The sequence below is a fragment of the Pogona vitticeps genome, chromosome 4, assembly GCF_051106095.1.
Source record: "Pogona vitticeps strain Pit_001003342236 chromosome 4, PviZW2.1, whole genome shotgun sequence".
NCBI lineage: Eukaryota > Metazoa > Chordata > Lepidosauria > Squamata > Agamidae > Pogona > Pogona vitticeps.
The window spans coordinates 81,766,748-81,786,048 of record NC_135786.1 but is presented as its reverse complement, the minus strand read 5'-3'; the positions used below and the strand labels follow the sequence as shown (position 1 = coordinate 81,786,048).

The 19,301-nt window shown below is 40.4% G+C and overlaps 1 protein-coding gene across 3 annotated transcripts in view; it reads right to left on the bottom strand.

Annotated features, from left to right (window-relative positions):
* Positions 1-19,301, bottom strand: part of ST6GALNAC3 (ST6 N-acetylgalactosaminide alpha-2,6-sialyltransferase 3) — a 356,057-nt gene that overhangs the window by 130,303 nt on the left and 206,453 nt on the right. The window contains exon 3 of one of the 3 annotated variants that reach the window (XM_078392996.1): positions 5,881-6,058. The exons of the other annotated variants lie outside the window; for them this stretch is intronic. The gene's annotated coding sequence lies outside the window, so the exon portion shown is untranslated. The remainder of the gene's footprint in view (positions 1-5,880; positions 6,059-19,301) is intronic. 3 annotated transcript variants of the gene reach the window in all.

The following is a 19,301-nucleotide window of genomic DNA, read 5'->3' as shown; positions in this document are numbered from 1 at the left end:
AGTTTTCCCCACCAAGGAAAGGTACAGTAGCTCAGCCCTGATCTAAGAGCAGGCCTTTCCAAGAAGCACTTCATACTTTGTATTTCAGTAACTTGTGCAGGGTTCGCTTGCCGGTCACCAGAAGAATAGTAGTGCTAAAAACCGCAAGGAGGGTTGAGTATTCCAGGGTGCTTTGGTTACTGCCCATTGTGTTTATTCTTTGTGAAATGTATGCAATAGACCTTCCTGCTGTAATCACTGGTTACTAAAAACTAGTCCTGACTGGTTTGGGGTGCTATTGATCTTAATGAGAGAGACACTATTTCCTCTTCTTTCAGAGCTATTAAAATATTTTTGGAAAGCTGGACCACCAGCAGTAGCAGCACAGGAGAGACAGGTGTCTGCCAAAAGGTGAGGAAAGCCAGGACCCTAGAGGGACATAATTAGAGAGGCTGAGGAATAGGAAGGATCCGACTAAGGAGAATAGCTACAGAACTATTAAGGACAGGACAGAGAAGTAGCCTGTACAATTTCTCGCTAGAGCATGCCAAGTTGCTTGCCTGAAGATGTCATTTGAGAGCTCAGAAAAAGAAAACATGCAAGGGAAACACTTCAGAAACTTTTGTACTTGTTTAAAAGTTACACTGAGAACTGTAATTAATGCAGTCCAGCAAATGATTGACTCCTCTAAATCCATTGCAACACAGGCCTTATTAACAGAGAACTAAAATTACGTACATGCTGTTTTTATATAATATTAAATTGCACTAGTTTTGTCTGGTTGAAACAGCACAGTAAAAGAAAAGTACAATTAAGTGGTAGCGAGGAAAAAGGACTCCGTTCCAACATTGGAAAACAAGTGTAACCTTTTAATAGCAGAATGACAACGCATACACAACCCGAGGAGATAGTTCATGACCTATATTCTCACTAAAATGTATGTTCCTTTCTGTGTTCCTTTAAGTCAATCAGATAATAATTGTTTGCATTCTACTTCACAAGTTGTAATTTGTCTTTCTATTTTAAAAAAATTAAAATACTGAAACCTTATGTATATTTTTTCACAAGTATAACTCACTGAATTCAGTGGGGCTTACTCACTGATTATCTGTCTGTCTGTCTGTCTGTCTGTCTGTCTGTCTGTCTGTCTGTCTATCTATCTATCTATCTATCTATCTATCTATCTATCTATCTATCTATCTATCTATGGTTTGCAGCCCAAGATATATAAAGTAGTTTAAACAAGACATTCTATGGTCTTTGTGATCGTTGTGAACATTCTGTTGCTTTGTTATAGTCTGTAAAATTATATATTCTAAAATGATATGGTAATTATATTTTAATAACACATTTAAAATATAGATTTTGTCAGTTTTTTATTTGAGATACACAGGAAAGATCTGTGGAGTCAACAGGGTCATAGTCATTTGTGCCTTTCATGTGTGTATTCACAGAAATATTAAACCCCTTACATAACCAAACCCAGGTGATTTCAACAGCTATAACAAGATAATATTTACAAAGGAAATTAAAATAATGAAGAAGCCCTTGAATTTTATAACCATGTGAAATTCTTGGACAGTGACAACTGACTGCATTGAACTACGAGTGATCATCATCATAGTTATTGTATTTCCTTTGTAAGAAGGAAAAACATTAATTGACAACATTAAAATTCTCCTTGGGAAAAAAATCTGCCAATTTTGTCCTAAGGGTTAAGACATGAGTTAACCCTCAAGCGACTACTCAATCAATTTTATGAGAATTTATCTGATCTATATTCAGCCTAGAAGCAACGGCAGAGATAGCCTTCAAACCATATATCATTAACGAGTACTTGGCATCAACATTTAAATAATGAGCATCAGTGGTGACCCCATTTGGCAAGTAGATGTATTTTTAAAGTGTATTCATAAATAATGCTTTTAATGTGTGGGTTTGAAATATTCCACGTCCGTCTACTTGTAATTCCATCATGTACTACTGATCACAGGTGGCAATTTCTCTTCAGGCAATATACGTCAATATTCAGAAGAAGCTCAGATAAGCAGTTGTAGAGTTATAATTCTGATTTAACAAATAAACTAATAGTGTAACCATATGAGTATAAAGAGACCACAGTAATCCATGTAGAGACAGAGATCCACAAGAGGATTCACACCCTTCCAGATCAGTCCCACAGACACTAATACTTACACATAGAGGACTATATCACACACACACACTTCATTGTTACAGCATCAAGCCATATATATTAAACAAAATTAAATGCAGAGCTTCAAGTACTGACATATACTGCAAAAAGCCAAATCAAATAAGCAAAAAGCAATAAAACTATAAATATAACAATGTAAGACCAATGTCTAAGTTTGGCTATCTATTCTGGCTACTATGGCATGCCGCCCAAAATTTCACTACCAATTATGTAGTGTAGTCCGATTTTGATCAATTAACAATTGGTTACAGTAGTCCGAGTCTGATTGGCTTGTCATGTCTTTTAAGAGAAGTGTAATATATTTTCCTCGAATCTTGTTATGCCTGTTACATCTGAGCATCATATGCTCAATGGATTCTATCTCACCAGATCCACAAGGGCAGAGTCTCTGTTCCCTCGGGATCTTCTTAAATCTGCCTTCCAACACCACTGAGGGAAAGGCCTCACATCTAGCCAGAGTAAAGGCTTTCCTAAACTTATATGTCTCAAGCTGTGATAAATAAGCCATGGGGAACAAACGATATTTGTGCGTGTCTATCACTCTAAAATTGGGGCATCTACTAAGATCTACCTGTCTTTTCATGTCCATTATTCTCTGTTTAAGGGCTGATTTCGCTTCATACCATTGCATACTCAGTATTGCTTGTGGAGAGAAGCCCATAACTTGGAATTTATTTAGGACCGCTTTCAACCATTTCAATTGAAAATTGTCCTATAGAAATAGTAGGGTTAATCCCTGTAATTGCTAATTTATTTTAAGCCAGTACTGAAGGGGGGCTAGTGTAATTTTGGCTACCATTGTTAGTGAGCCTGTCTCTAAACGAATTTGTGCATTTGGTATGCCTCTTGGAACTTCAAGAATTGCTCTAAGGAATTTAGTCTGAACCTGCTCTATCAGATCAAAGCAGCTAGATGAAAGCCCTATAAAGGTGCCATAGAGCATCTGGCTGACCACCTTTGCCTGAAAGAGTTTTTGGGCTGCTGGAATATATCACTCCCCTTTGGAATGGTAGAACCTTAAGATGGCATTTGCTGTTTTTTCCCCTTGGGTAGCTGCATATTGTATGTGAGCCATTCTGTCCCCAATGGATTGAAGAGCACTACATTTTTAGGAAGTGATCAAAGGCATTAATCTACTCTGTGACAATAGATGATGATACCACAGCTAAGCAATTCATACCATCAAGACATTTGACAGACAAGCTGAGAGAAGGTCAGATAATACTGAAAAGAGATTCACTTTCATGCAACAAATATTTAAGAGAGGAAATGCTTCAACTTAGAAAGCTTCTAACTCACATGGATAGTAAGGATGTAAACTGAATTGATCATTGTGACAATAGTCGCTCTTTTAAAATTAATTTCCTTCCTTTCGTTGAGTTAAAGAAGCCTGACTTCAAACCTCACAGCAATATCAACACTGCTTTCTTCAGACAGTGCTGTTATGTTTCAGCAGTCTTTGAATTGTTCAATGTACTCTTTTGGAAAGATGGCCGAGTCCCAGAAGAGTCAGGTGAACAAGATCAGCCTTTCTACATAGGTGTAGAAATTGTGATATTACATCAAAGTTTTAAAAGCTTATGTTTAGTAACCTTGGCTTTAAGACAGGTTTTGCTGGTTGGAATAGGTGCAAATCCCACTTCGGCTAAAATGAATTAACCAACCAATGAATTATAACAAAGAAGAGGATCTAAAAAGATTACTTGCAATGCCACTAATATAAAGGCCCATGTTCTCCTTAGAAAAATAATTCTAGCTAATATACAGGAGTTCCATAACACAGGATCTGGCAGTTTTACTTATGTGAAGTCTAAAAAACATTATGCAAAATATGATCTTCACCTAGACAACAGCATGAGGTTCTATGAGGTAAGTTACTGATAGGTCTGCTTAAATATTGTGTACATAGGTCTGCTGTTACAAAAACAGCCACTGGTTTGCATGTGAGAAAGTACAAACATCCCCTCTCCTTATTAAGATATGTCAGCCTGGCCCTTTCTCCTGTGGAATCATACCGCTATTCCTTCTGCCTGGTAACGAAACCTATGAAAGCTACGGTAATTCCCTTTGAGAGGCCTGGTTCCTCCAAAAAGACCTGATTAATCCAACTGCTCGAAGTGTAACTCTTAAGACACCTAGAAGTGCCTTGAAATGTCTTCCTTCCCAATGTTTACTTCATAGAACTGGGTTGCCAAACAGAACTACATAATAAGATAATGTGGCTCTCATCAACTCTAGATACATATATAAAACATGAATCGTTAAAAAAAATAAACGTGATACTTGCAGAGAATGTACATATACAGAATACTAAAATGTTTGGTGTTTCTGTTTTCTACAAAAGCTTATGATCAATAGAAAGTATTATTAAAACTATGAATTAGGAGTTGAAAACTAGTGCAGTTTCCTCTTGCAGATGTAATAAACGTCACTTATCAAGAAGATCCAAGTATTAAATCTTTGCATTTAAGCACCAAAGGGGCTCTACAAAAACCAAGGTTACACTAATAAATAATGAAAGAGACCAAGCTGGAAAAGGTCATCAGCAAGACCAGCTAGTGCTTTATAATAGCTCCTTTGTGTTTAGGTAAAGGTAAAGGTTCCCCTTGATAATTTGTCCGGTCATGTCCGAATCTAGGCTACAGTGCTCATCCCCGTTTCCAAGCCATAGAGCCAGTGTTTGTCCGAAGACAGTTTTCGTGGTCACATGGCCAGCGCGACTAGACACAGAACACCGTTACTTTCCCACCATGGTGGTACATATTTATCTACTCACATTTGCATGCTTTCAAACTGCTAGGTTGGCAGGAGTTGGGAGAAGCAACGGGAGCTCACTCCGTTGCGTGGATTTGATCTTACGGCTGCTGGTTGTCAGACCTTGCAGCACAGAGGCTTTTGTGGTTTAACCCACAGTGCCACCATGTCCCTTCCTTTGTGTTTATATGAGGCCAAACAGATATGCAGTGGTGCCTCGATTTACAACCACAATCCGTTCCAGAAGATGGACATAACTCGAAATGGTTGTAAGTCGAAGCATCATTTCCCATAGGAATGCATTGAAATGCAATTAATCCATTCCGACCGAAGAAAAAATATCACACATACACACAAAATTCACTGCAAGACTCATTGGAAATGTGATTAATCCCTTCCAGCCGGGGGAGAAAAGCAATCAAGTGTGCAAGACCCATTGGAAATGCACAGAAAACAAATGAAGCAGACTGGAAATGCACAGAGACCAAAGGGGGCAGGTCGGAAATGCAAAGAAAACAAAGGAAAAACCAAGGGAAACATGCAGGACCCATTGGAAATGGGGGGAAAACCCCCAAAACCAAACAAACTCTCCAAGACCGATTGGAAATGGGGAAAAAAACACTACAAAAAGAAACAACCCCCCAAGACCCATCAGAAATGGGGGGAACCAAAAAACAACCCCCCCAAGACCCATCACAGTACAGAAACATAACCACCCCCCGCTCAAAACCACACTGCAAAAACACCCAGAACAGTTTTTGAAAAGCAGAAAACAGCAGCTTACCTTACCAGGGAGCCCGAAGCCTCCCTGCAAACACACAAACACACTCTCACTCCAAAGCGGAAGGAGGCAGTCCCAAGCCTCCTCTGACACACACTCTCTAACTGCTGGGGTGAAAGAGCTACAAAGAAGCAGCTTTGTTGCCACTTACAGTTAGAAATTTGAATCTCCCGCCTTTTTTCCCTGCCCTTTTCTATTCGTAAGTGGAAGTTCCAGTCGCAAGTAGAAGCTGGTCGTAACTCAAAATGGTCGTAAGTAGGGACATTCATAAGTCAAGGCATCACTGGTATGTGCTTCCTGCTGTCTTGGTGTAGAGGGATGAATCTGATCTAAAATTTAAAAAAGACTTGTTGGTTCTCATTACCTTGATTGCAAAGTCTTCTTTCCACTTTCTCTGTTTCACATACAAAATGAATCTCAAGATGATGAGATTCTCATGAACTTTCAGGAAATTCAAACTAATCCAAGTTCAGTTGCTGTCTTAGAGACAGAAACGTAATTTTTTGTAATTTAGAAACAATGCACTATTAATCTGTTTAATGTTCTGAGAGGAACAATCATTAGCATCATGCACCACAGATTAATTTAGTTCTCTCATTTGAGACCCTCTGTAATTCTCCAATTTCCTATATTCTACCAAAGCAGGTACCAAAGCTCCAGAGATACATATTTCATTGTAGTGCTCTTTATTCTTCAGCTCTTCCAGAATATCATTAGAGTTTTTCATTTTAGACAATACAACATGTTTAATTATACCAGCTGGGAATAGCGTTTTCCTTGAATTTTCCCGATGCCCTTTTGAGATCTCTGAAAAGAAAGGTACAAAAGGGCCATTAACTGTCTGGTGTTCCTTCCACAGTATTTTATGCCGGCACAAAACTGTATTTTAATTTTTTAGTGTTTCAGAAATAACTAACTAAGCTGTTTTCATCCACACATGGTTATTTTCTACAGATCTCAGCAGGGGAGCAACGACTTTGCAAGGGGAAAAAAATAACTCTGCACATCCAGACAAGGAAAATAAAATGCAGTGTTGCAGTTGCTCGTATGTTCACAAACTAGATATTCCAGTTTCGTACAGCTCTCAGGAGCACTTTATATAAAAATCGCAGCTTACAACTAATATGAAACACGCATATATGCACATATACACAGCTAGCTCTAATTACTTCTGTGTGAGTTTCAGTCCCCTGTTCCTCCTGCAATTTTAAGTTCCAGCGAGCAAGCTGGCTCAGGGTCTCATACTGCAAAAACCATCCCCGTCTTCATAAAATTTAATGTTCACATTCATCAAAATTTTAACATTTGGAAATTATTTAACAATAAGCAAATCGCACGTATGGGTCTCCATTTCCAAAACCAGTGCAACATGCTGCCCTTGCAATGTAATTCCTGTAAGCAGAAAATACCGTGTTACTGGAAAATCAAAATGAGAACTTCATTTCAATTGGTTTTACCTGGCATTTTGTATGGATGGAACAGAGCAAAGCCTCTGAGACCCATCTGAAAGGTTGGACATGTGAACTGATGAATAAAGGTAAAGGTTCCCCTTGATATTTTTAGTCCAGTCATGTCCGACTCTAGAGGGTGCTCATCCCGTTTTTCAAGCCATAGAGCCAGCATTTGTCCGAAGACAGTTTCCGTTGCCACGTGGCCAGCGTGACTAGGGAACGCTGTTTTACCTTCCACCAAGATGGTACCTATTTATCTACTCGCATTTAGATGTTTTCAAACTGCTAGGTTGGCAAACACATAGCTAATTAATACAGTATCCATGTTGCAACCATTTTTTTGCAGACAAATGGAAGTGCACACAACTAGGCTCTATCTTCCTGTCTTTCTCCTTCAGATCCCTGCCCCCCAATCTCTCTGAAAGTCAGGGGTTCCTCCTGAACAGTTCTGCTGCATGGAGCTGAAGAATGAGAGGAAATTACCTACAACTGGATGGAAGGTTGCTGTACCAGCAATGCTACAGGGGACAAGAGGAAATATAAAGTTCTTTAAGTTGATTTCTACTCATGCTAGCACTGGCTCTAAAACCTCAGGCTTCAATCAAGCTATTTGGGACTTCAGGAGGAAGAACTTTGATTATCACAACTCATGCTGAAGAACAGAAAAGTGTACTACAGCCTCCGAACTAAGAGCAGCTTGTAGATTGAGCAGGGGGCACCTCAATCCCAAATTCGTATCCCGGTTTGGGTCATAAACCATCTATTCTCCTGCTCTAATAAGATACTACACTATGTCTGTCAGGGGAAAAATATGAAGAGTCAGTTATCTGGGCAAATGTGTTTCTTTGATTTCAAAATAAGTAGATTTTTAAAAAAATATACAGTAGTGTCTTGTGGGAAAGAGATCCCTTTGAGCTTGTCTCTTTCTGCTTGACTCCTTTTACTGCCAATATAAAATTTCAGTCCACCACAGGATGATGCTAGTGGGGTGTCTGATAGTGGGGATCACACTGAGTAAGCACATGGAGTTTAATCTTTTTCTCCCTTACTGTGGTCCTGAAGAAAATTAACCCTTTAAAGCTATTGGAGGCAATTTCCTAATATGTATGACAACAGCAAAAACCAAAACATGCATGTTAAATGCACATTTATGTCTAGCCTGCCCATCGATGGAAGCATGTCGTTCAGGATACAGGCTGGTTATACAATATGATTCATGCATGTGAGATTGCCATCTGGGATCAAGGGTCTCCTTATGTCCTGAACAAACCACACACAGACTAAACTACACAGACTAAGTTTTTATAGCGTTTATGTTATTAAAAGAAAGCCATGTGGTTGCCACAGCCCTCAAGAAATCCACACACAGGCTAAGTTTGGAAATCAGATGTAGATTATATTAGTTGAGCCTTGGTAATGTCAAAGCAGCTGACATAAATTGTCATGGATTTCATCTGTATTAACTTCTCAGGCTGTACCAGTGCATTCATAACCTAGACAGCACAATCGACTTATGTAGGTACTTTTTTTCTGGCAGCTGCTGCAGGAATTAGAATGCGGTTGGAAGACAACGCCTTTTCAAAAATAAGTGTCCACAGCCTGTTTCTTTCTCCAAATTTAGCACCTTTTGTCCCCCTAGAATAACCCCTATTTCTTTACAACGCTTTTTTCTACATGACAGAAACAAGTAGCGAGTGTTCAGTTCATGTGCAAAAGCAAAAGAAAGAGGCATACAGCATTTGGATAATTCTTAGGCTGCACAGCTTTAGTTCAAGAGCTGGGAGTCGGTCCAAACAAATGCTGCATGTTGAAGCCAACAGGCCATTCGTCTTAAAAACCCAGAATGTGGCTCACCTACCCCTCATTAGTATTGCACGGCTGTTTGGACAAAGCCAACAATAATACACCATTTGTGCAAAAAGCTGTTCCATCAAATTGCACTGAGTAGGCTAAGCAAAATGTAATCAGTATGGGACAGCCCCCATCTCCACACACACACCCCAAAAAAACTACTTAAAGCTTTTTCTTCACTTGCTTTAATTTGTCTGCAAGTGGAAGGCTCCAAAATACTTAGTGCCACTTGCTGGATCCAGTTAGCAATTAGGAATGCAATTTTTAGGTGTTTTTTAAAAGACAACCCTATAATAAGAACCTAGCCTTGCAGATTTTCATGTGATTATTAGCGGAAGAATTAAATACACTAGAAATCAGGCATTGCAGAAGATTATTTCCTCCATGTGGCAGGCCTATTAGGTTGACACACAGCCGAAAACACCAGGAGGTAAAATGTCAGTTGCAGCTGAAGGGCACATGGTGAGAAAGAACATACTCTCAGTACATGTGCTGAATTGTGAATGATTCTCAACAGGAGAGGACCAAAATAGTTTCTCACGTCTAATATCTTGCAGCACAGCACAATATGTTTCCAACATATACCATGTAAACCTTTCTTAGACAGGATGTTACACAATGAAGACCCAATGCCAGGCTGAATTTTCTCCACCTTCAGTCAGCAACAGCCCGCTAGATAAAATAGTGTGAAGAATAGAAGTGATGTTACTGTTTACTACAAGATATAGAAGAAGGGCCTCTGTGGACCAAACATTGATTATTCAGCATGCTCCATTAATGTAATCCACTTTGTACTTCCTACTTGACCTCAAGGTAAAATGTAACCAGCAAGTATGCTTTTCTAAACCTTCTAGACATCCACCCTCCAATTTGATCACCGAGATTGTATTGTAAATTGTATCTCAGTGTCTGCCATTTAAAAGGGAGGACGCAGCGTTGCCTGATGGATTTGGAATTAAATCATCTGAACATTTTTTTCTCCCTAGAAGCTGGGGTTGTTGTTTATTTCTCCTGGAAATAGCTAGCAATGTGAGGGAATTGGAAAATGGCTTAGATTGCTTCTTTCACAAGACTGAATACTTAAAATAACTTAATGTGGATTAACAGAATAATTAACACTGGACAGGGAGGATAATGTTTATGGAATGCATGCAAATAAGGAGAAGGAGTATTAGGCTTCCTGGTCCACTCCCCTAAAAGCATTCAACATAACTTCAAAACAAGTCTACTCCAAAAAGCAAACACCAGAAGAATGAATGAAATAGGGGTTGGAATGAAGTGACCAAAAACAAAAGGAGTGATTCACAGAAGAAAGAAAGAAAGAAAGAAAGAAAGAAAGAAAGAAAGAAAGAAAGAAAGAAAGAAAGAAAGAAAGAAAGAAAGAAAGAAAGTAAGTTTCATCCTAGAAGAAATTGAACTGAAACAGAAACCAAAATTTTCACTCTGCACACCCCTAATAAGAATGCTCTTAGATCATGATTATATAACAACACATGGAATCCTGGCTTGTAAGTTATGAGAAGCAAAGCTCTGTGGTTTGTTTTCTGAGCCATTGGACTGTTCAAGGCTTTCTTCACTCTGCTGTCTTTTTGTTTCCATAACTGGTTTTTATTTTACTTTATTCATATGTCGCTTTTCCCCCCAGATTTTTCCCAAGGCCCCAATAATACAGGACCCAAGACATCTTACAATATGAAACACAAAGAAAATGGTTGTTGTGGGTTTTTCGGGCCCTTTGGCCATGTTCTGAAGGTTGTTCTTCCTGACGTTTCGCCAGTCTCTGTGGCCGGCATCTTCAGAGAACTGGAGTAGGAACTCTGTCCATGCTCTGTTGGTGTTTGTTGGATAGTATTTATAGCTATCGGAACAGCTTTTTGACTTTTTTCAGGAGATAGGGTGATTAGCATGTTTTTGTTGTGCTGAGGGAGGGGGGGAGGGAGAGATTATCTGTCACTGTGGTTGATGGGTGTCATTAGCTGGTCTTTTTTGTTGAAATGATCTCTGGTCCTTGTGGCTGAGTAAGAGGTCGGGTTTAGTTTCAGGCATTCTTCTTTCCTGTTGAAGTTTTGTTTATGTTTATAGATTTCAATGGCTTCCTTGTGCAGTCTAACATACAGATTGCTGGTGTTGTCCAGTACTTCTGTCTTTTGAAATAGGATTTCATGTCCAGCTTGTTTCAGGGGATGTTCAGCTACTGCTGATTTTTCCAGTTGTTTTAATCTGCAGTGTCTCTCATGTTCTTTGATTCTGGTGTGAATGCTGCATTTTGTGGTCCCGATATATACCTGTCCACAACTGCAAGGTATCTGGTATACTTCTGCAGTGGTGAGGGGGTCCCTCACATCACAATAATCCAAGTTTATGCACCAACCAGCATTGCTGAGGAGACTGAAATTGAACAATTCTATGAAGATTTACAATACCTTCTAGAACTGACACCAAAGAAAGATGTTCTTCTCATTCTAGGGGACTGGAATGCTAAAGTAGGGAGCCAAGAGATAAAAGGAACAACAGGGAAGTTTGGCCTTGGAGTTCAGAACGAAGCAGGACAAAGGCTAATAGAGTTTTGTCAAGAGAATAAGCTGGTCATCACAAACACTCTTTTCCAACAACACAAGAGGCGACTCTATACATGGAAATCACCAGATGGGCAATATCGAAATCAGATTGATTATATTCTCTGCAGCCAAAGATGGAGAAGCTCTATACAGTCAGCAAAAACAAGACCTGGAGCTGACTGCGGTTCTGATCATCAGCTTCTCATAGCAAAATTCAAGCTTAGACTGAAGAGATTAGGAAAAACCACTGGGCCACTCAGGTATAATCTAAACCAAATCCCTTATGAATACACAGTGGAAGTAAAGAACAGATTTAAGGAACTAGATTTGGTGGACAGAGTGCCTGAAGAACTTTGGATAGAGGCTCGTAACATTGTCCAGGAGGCAGCAACGAAAACCATCCCAAAGAAAAGGAAATGCAAGAAAGCAAAGTGGCTGTCCAACGAGGCCTTAGAAATAGCAGAGAGGAGAAGGGAAGCAAAATGCAAGGGAGATAGGGAAAGTTACAGAAACTTGAATTCAGACTTCCAAAGAATAGCAAGGAGAGACAAGAGGGCCTTCTTAAATGAACAATGCAAAGAAATAGAGGAAGATAACAGAAAAGGAAAGACCAGAGATCTGTTCAGGAAAATTGGACATATTAGAGGAACATTTTGCGCAAAGATGAACATGATAAAAGACAAAAATGGGAGGGACCTAACAGAAGCAGAAGACGTCAAGAAGAGGTGGCAAGAATACACAGAGGAATTATATCAGAAAGATGTGGATATCCCAGACAACCCAGACAATGTAGTTGCTGACCTTGAGCCAGACATCCTGGAGAGCGAAGTCAAGTGGGCCTTAGAAAGCCTGGCTAACAACAAGGCCAGTGGAGGTGATGGCATTCCAGTTGAACTATTTAAAATCTTGAAAGATGATGCTGTTAAGGTGCTACATTCAATATGCCAGCAAGTTTGGAAAACTCAACAGTGGCCAGAGGATTGGAAAAGATCAGTCTACATCCCAATCCCAAAGAAAGGCAGTGCCAAAGAATGCTCCAACTACCGTACAATTGCACTCATTTCGCACGCTAGCAAGGTTATGCTCAAAATCCTACAAGGTAGGCTTCAGCAGTATGTGGACCGAGAACTCCCAGAAGCACAAGCTGGATTCCGAAGAGGCAGAGGAACTCGAGACCAAATTGCTAACTTGCGCTGGATTATGGAGAAAGCCAGAGAGTTCCAGAAAAATATCTACTTCTGCTTCATTGACTATGCGAAAGCCTTTGACTGTGTGGACCACAGCAAACTATGGCAAGTTCTTAAAGAAATGGGAGTGCCTGACCACTTTATCTGTCTCCTGAGAAACCTATATGTGGGACAGGAAGCAACAGTTAGAACTGGTCATGGAACAACTGAGTGGTTCAAAATTGGGAAAGGAGTACGGCAAGGCTGTATATTGTCCCCCAGCTTATTTAACTTATATGCAGAATACATCATGCGGAAGGCTGGACTGGAAGAAACCCAAGCCGGAATTAAGATTGCCGGAAGAAATATCAACAACCTCCGATATGCAGATGATACCACTCTGATGGCAGAAAGTGAGGAGGAATTAAAGAACCTTGTAATGAGAGTGAAAGAGGAGAGTGCAAAAAACGGTCTGAAACTCAACATCAAAAAAACTAAGATCATGGCCACTGGTCCCATCACCTCCTGGGAAATAGAAGGGGAAGATATGGAGGCAGTGTCAAATTTTATCTTCCTGGGCTCCATGCTCACTGCAGATGGAGACAGCAGCCCTGAAATTAAAAGGCGCCTTCTTCTTGGGAGGAAAGCGATGACAAATCTGGACAGCATCTTGAAAAGCAGAGACATCACCTTGCCAACAAAAGTCCGAATAGTCAAAGCTATGGTTTTTCCTGTCGTGATGTATGGAAGTGAGAGCTGGACCATAAAGAAAGCAGACCGCCGAAGAATTGATGCCTTTGAATTGTGGTGCTGGAGGAGGCTCTTGAGAATCCCCTGGACTGCAAGGAGAACAAACCTATCAGTTCTAAAGGAAATCAACCCTGAGTGCTCACTGGAAGGACAGATCCTGAAGCTGAGGCTCCAGTACTTTGGCCATCTAATGAGAAGAAAAGACTCCCTGGAAAAGACCCTGATGTTGGGAAAGTGTGAAGGCAAGAGGAGAAGGGGACGACCGAGGATGAGATGGCTGGACAGTGTCTGCGAAGCAACCAACATGAACCTGACACAACTCCGGGAGGCAGTAGAAGACAGGAGGGCCTGGCGTGCTCTGGTCCATGGGGTCACGAAGAGTCGGACACGACTAAACGACTAAACACAACACGAGGGGGTCCCTTCTGTCCTTTGCTGACCATAACAATTGTTGTATTTTTGTGGTGGGCTTGAATACTGTTTGTAGGTGTTGTTCTTTCAAAAGTTTCCCCATGCGGTCCATGACCCCTTTGATGTATGGCAGAAATACTTTATTTGTGGATGGCTGTTTTTCTTCTTCAGTTTTGTGAAGTTCAGTTTCTCAGCACTGAACTCAACCATTTGAATTGGGCCCTATAGGCAAATGGCTACTCCAAAACTGAAATCACAAGAGCCATCAAACCAAGAAAACAACTGAAGAGAGACTGGCGAAACATCAGGAAGAACAACCCTCAGAACAGGGCCAAAGAGCCCAAAAACCCACAACAACCATTAGATCCTGGCTGTGAAGCCTTCGCGAATACAAAAGAAAATATTCTAGGCTTCTTTGTTTCTTCTCTCTCTCTCTCTCTCTCTCTCTCTCTCAGTTTATCTTGTTGAGAGAGAAACAATCAAAGAGGATTGAAAAACATGTATTCAATATCACATTAAAGCAGGGGTGAGCGATGCTTGGATGACTAATAATTTTATGGTTCTTAAGAGGCCATGGGTAACCCCCTCCCACATATTTCAGGGGAAAGGAAGAGGAGTAAGAATCTGCTCTTCTAGAATTCTCAAAGAAATGCAGCTCTCCTGTAAAGTAAGGTTTAAGTAAGGTAAAGTCTGGTTTAAAAGCAGGAAGTGAACACCTGATCATTTCTGAATTTTTGCAGCAAGTTGTCCAGACTTACCAGTTCCTGCACTAAACAAACCACTGTTACTCCACACTGGTTTGTCAATGAAATGAGCTCACACTGGACTAAAGGGAGCTCCTTTCTAATCCCTAATCTACCAGCAATCTAGAACAGTGGTTCCCGACAGTGGGTAACCCACGTGTTCTTGGACTGCAGTTTCTAGAAACTATGGCCAAGGTAGGGAACCACTGATGTATACCATCCACCAAGGGCTTCTGTGAGAAACATTGATGGACAAATCAATATCACTCACTATGCTCTTTGAATGAACTGAACACATGGAAATGTAGGCTAACAGCTCTATTCATCTCCTCCAATCAAATTTCTGTCACTTTGTTGGGATTAGAGCTCCCATCATGCCACCCTGGCTGCCTGGAAATGATGGGAGTTGTAGCCTGGCATATTTCAAGGGCAACAAATTTTGGAATCTGGTCCTACGTGAGACACAAATGGGTTTTTTTTCCTCAGTAGAAACAAATCACTCAAATAATTCAAAACTGAGCTCTGCTTCTTGCTGCAGGTCATCTTCTGATCTGAGAAAGCTATGTTATTTTAAGAAACAAAGCCTTGTGAAGGAATTAAACTGCACAGCTATTAAAGGTGTAACGGTGAGTACAAACCCACAGGAACTCAGTGAGCACACTGGAAAACGTAACCTCTAATTCACTTGAATTCCACTGCTGTCTAGACCCATTATTTAATTTAGTCACTTTTGGAAGGCCAGCTAACAAATTGTTTTGTATGCATGGACAGAAAGTGATAAGCTAAAATGTTAATTATACATTTTTTTCACAAATGAAATTAATCCATGTCAAGAATAACAATAAGGAATATTACAATAATATTATGCTTCATGCCAGTTTTTGACAAAAAGGCAAACCTTAACAAGATGCTGAACTTCTGCATATTTAATTGCAAGGCATTTTATCTGTTAAGAAAACACATGTGCACCTCCGGCCATGCCCTTTCTTCTCTCCCTCAGTGTCAAGCCGTGACTGTTTATAGCATCACGCAATAGCTGCACAAGGCTTTAATATCATCTTTTCCACAGATGCTTAAGAACCTGCTGCACAATTCAGCTTCAGGATAAATCTCTGTTCAGACTCTAGACTAAAGAATTAAATTGCTTTTAAAAGTTTGTTATTGTTATTGCTCATGGAGGAGGAGGGGGATAAAGAAGCGGGAAAGGGCTATTGGTTCCCCACCCCCACCCCAAATTTGAATGCTTCCCCATTCTGGTGATATTTATTACAAACGTGAGGTACCTACATGGCTGTTGTGTTGCATTTGTATTACTGAGAAGATTCTTATAGGCTTAGCCCACATTTTTTTTCTGTTGAGATGCTTCCATATCTCACCAGAGCCCTGTTGAGATGTTTTTTAATCTCTGGCACTCTGAATATTAGAAAGGCCCTCCCAAATCTGTTTTCTTCATGCTTACAGCACTGAGTCTTAAGAGGAGAGGCTCCACACATGTATATGTCCCACACATGAGCAAGAACTTAGATTTCCCAAGGTTCTTGCTGGCTTGCAAACATTATATTGGGGGAAAGAATCTCTTGCCTTCAGATTCAGTGCTGAAGGAATAAAGAAAACAACAATAGAGTGGCTCACCATGTTCAGAACACCAGAGTTTTAAAATACCTGAATAAGGCTAATGTATTCTCTCAACCATTGGTTATGCATATTTCAGAGTACAAAAGATGGTGGGACAGCCAGATGGGGATGAAGAATGACACAAAAAGCTCACATGCACCCTGATTATCTGGACTTGTTTCCATCTGGTTTCAGGCCAGGGTTTGGCTCTGGGACAGCCCTTGGTCATTTTTCAGAGTAAGGACAGGGCGAGTGCAGGTCTGTTGATCCTCTTGGATCTCTATATGATGGTACCATAAATCACAGCATCTTCCAGGAGTTAGGTAGATGACCCTCTCTGGATGGGGTTGCATTTCCCTGAGGAGTAGGTTTATAGTCTGGTGGGACTCCTTGAGCCACCTTTGTCACTTGAGGCTCAGGGGAGACCTTGGCTTGGAATGCCTGGGGCCATCTTTGGCCTGTCAGCTACAATAATTCTTGGACAGGGGCAATCCGGTTATATTTGTTCATGCACTGGTACCTTCCTGGTTAGACTATTGTAATGTACTTTTGAAGTACTGGACAACACTAGCAATCATTACATCAGACTGCACAGGGAAGCCATTGAAATTCACAAGCACCAGCAGAACTTCAACAAAAAAGAGGAAAGTTTGAAACTCAACAAAACTTGGCTTCCAGCTCTGAAAAATACACCGTGCAAAAGGTCAATGAACTCTACCTAGCCACAAGGACCGGGGATCACTACACACAAAAGACCAGCTAATGACACCCATCAATCACAGTGACAGATAATCTCTCATCCTTATCACAACAATACACCCACAAAAAGACACACTAATCACCCATCTCCTGAAAAGAACAAAAGCCTATCTCATAGCCATAAATACTCAACTCCCAAGCAAACTACACCAGAGCACAGAGTGCTGTACTCTGAAGATGCCTGCCACAGAGACTGGCGAAACGTTAGGAAGAACAACCCTCAGAACACGGCCAAAGAGCCCGAAAACCCCACAACAACCATCTGGTAGGATTGTTGCTGTTTTTAATATATGCAGTTTTAATGGGTTTAAAGTACTGAATTTTTAATATTGTTTTAATATTGTACCGCACCCTGAGATATCAAGAATATCAGGCAGAATATAAACACCCTAAATAGATAAACAAGTAACACAGGATTAAAAAGTAAAATTGTACATTGAAGATTGACTCAGTAAAGCTTTGTGTTGGATATGCCAATAGGTTTCTAGCACCAGCCAATGAGACTAGGAAGAACTGCCAGGTGTCACAAAAGAAGTGGTAACAGAGGAGAGAGAGAGAGAGAGGCCGTCCCACCAGTACTTCCTACCCTGGACAGAAGATGATCTGCTAGCCTTCAGAGGCTGTACTGTAGCTATGACAAAGCCAACATTTTAAAAGGACATAGTGTCCAAAAGAATGGCATGCTGGCCACATGGATCTTTTAAAAAGCCAGTTTTCATTGTCTGCTAATTTGTGGTTTATTAAAGAGGCCAGTCTGTCCTCTCTTCCTCTCCTTGACTATCAGCCAGTTAAATATAATTAGAACATAGGTGTTTTTTATGTACTGCTGGTTAACTGAGGAAGAATATGGTTCTTCCACAGGATGAACAGCTGGTCTGGGAAGCTGACTTAAATAAACATATTTCAGGAGAACAATGGAACCAGATCGGTCAAATTCTTCTCAGTAAAAGCATATGCACCAGTATAAAGTACCTGCTTCTTCCTGTACTTATTCCATTTAGTTTACCTTCAAGGATCATCTATCACAATCTGTATTTTTTCTTGTTTTCTGAGGTTTAGGTGCTTTATGATTTTGTGAGTTAGTATCCTGTTGCTCACTGCATAAGCTCCTCTCCCCTCCACCACATTCCCCATTGCATGAACACTTGCATGACTGTTCCTGCAACCAGTGCAAGAATAAATATGCAACAGGCAACCTTCCCTTTCACTCTGGATTTAGGCAGCAGGATACCATCCTTCTTCTTTACACATCTGCTTCAAGTACTTCTTTTCTGGTGATCATCTCGACCCAGGAAATTCTTAACATTTTTGGAAGAAATTCATATTTCTAATGCTTGCATATGTTTCATCTTTCTGTCCATGCCCATGATTCAGTGACACAGAACTGACCTGAGAATATGTAGCACTATAGAGTGTGCATGCTCAACCCCAGTTTTAACTTTTTGTCGCATGTAACATTCTTCATATAAAGGAAGTTGCTCCAGGCCATCTCCAATCTGACTTTCATAATGTGGCTATGATTCCACAGTTCACTCAACCAAGTTTTGCGGGACTTGTATTTGCCAACATGCTCCACACTTCCATTCTGGATTGTAAAGTGCATTGGGGGGGGGGGAAGAGGAGTGCTTGCTTTTTACAGATTACCACGAGCTTGGTTCTCATAACTTTCACTCTCAAACTGTGTTCATTACCTACTTCACTGACTTCTTTAAGAAGCCAATTAATAAATGTTGATGACTTCTAAATCCTGAAATTAAGTGTCACAGACACTATCCCAAAGAATGATCAGTCTGTATTCACAAAAGAAACCTAATTCTGATGTTACCTCTCTTTGACAGCAGTAATTAATATCTGTTGCACTTATCTTTAATCAGATTGCTTTTGGGAGAAGCTGGAACAGAACTCTCTGCACATCAGCAAGATCTTGGAAGATCCATAATCAGGAAAACAATTAGGCAAAATCTGGAAACTTGCATAATTTAGGCACTAGTCACATGATAGAAATGTTTTTTTAATTATTTCACAGTTGCTTCCCCCCCCCGTCACAAAACGCACAGTCAACATTGAAACATTTTCCCTGCTAGTGGTGTAACTGTGGAAAATTCTCACCTCACCACAAAGGTTGTATTATTTGGCACCAGTGCATTCCTTACCAGGATTGCCCGTGTGCACAACCTACCTCGCTTCGAAGCCAGGAAGATGTGCATATTGATTTTTATTTTTATTTTATTTTATTTTTTTGCAGCCAGTACATTGATATGATGGCAAA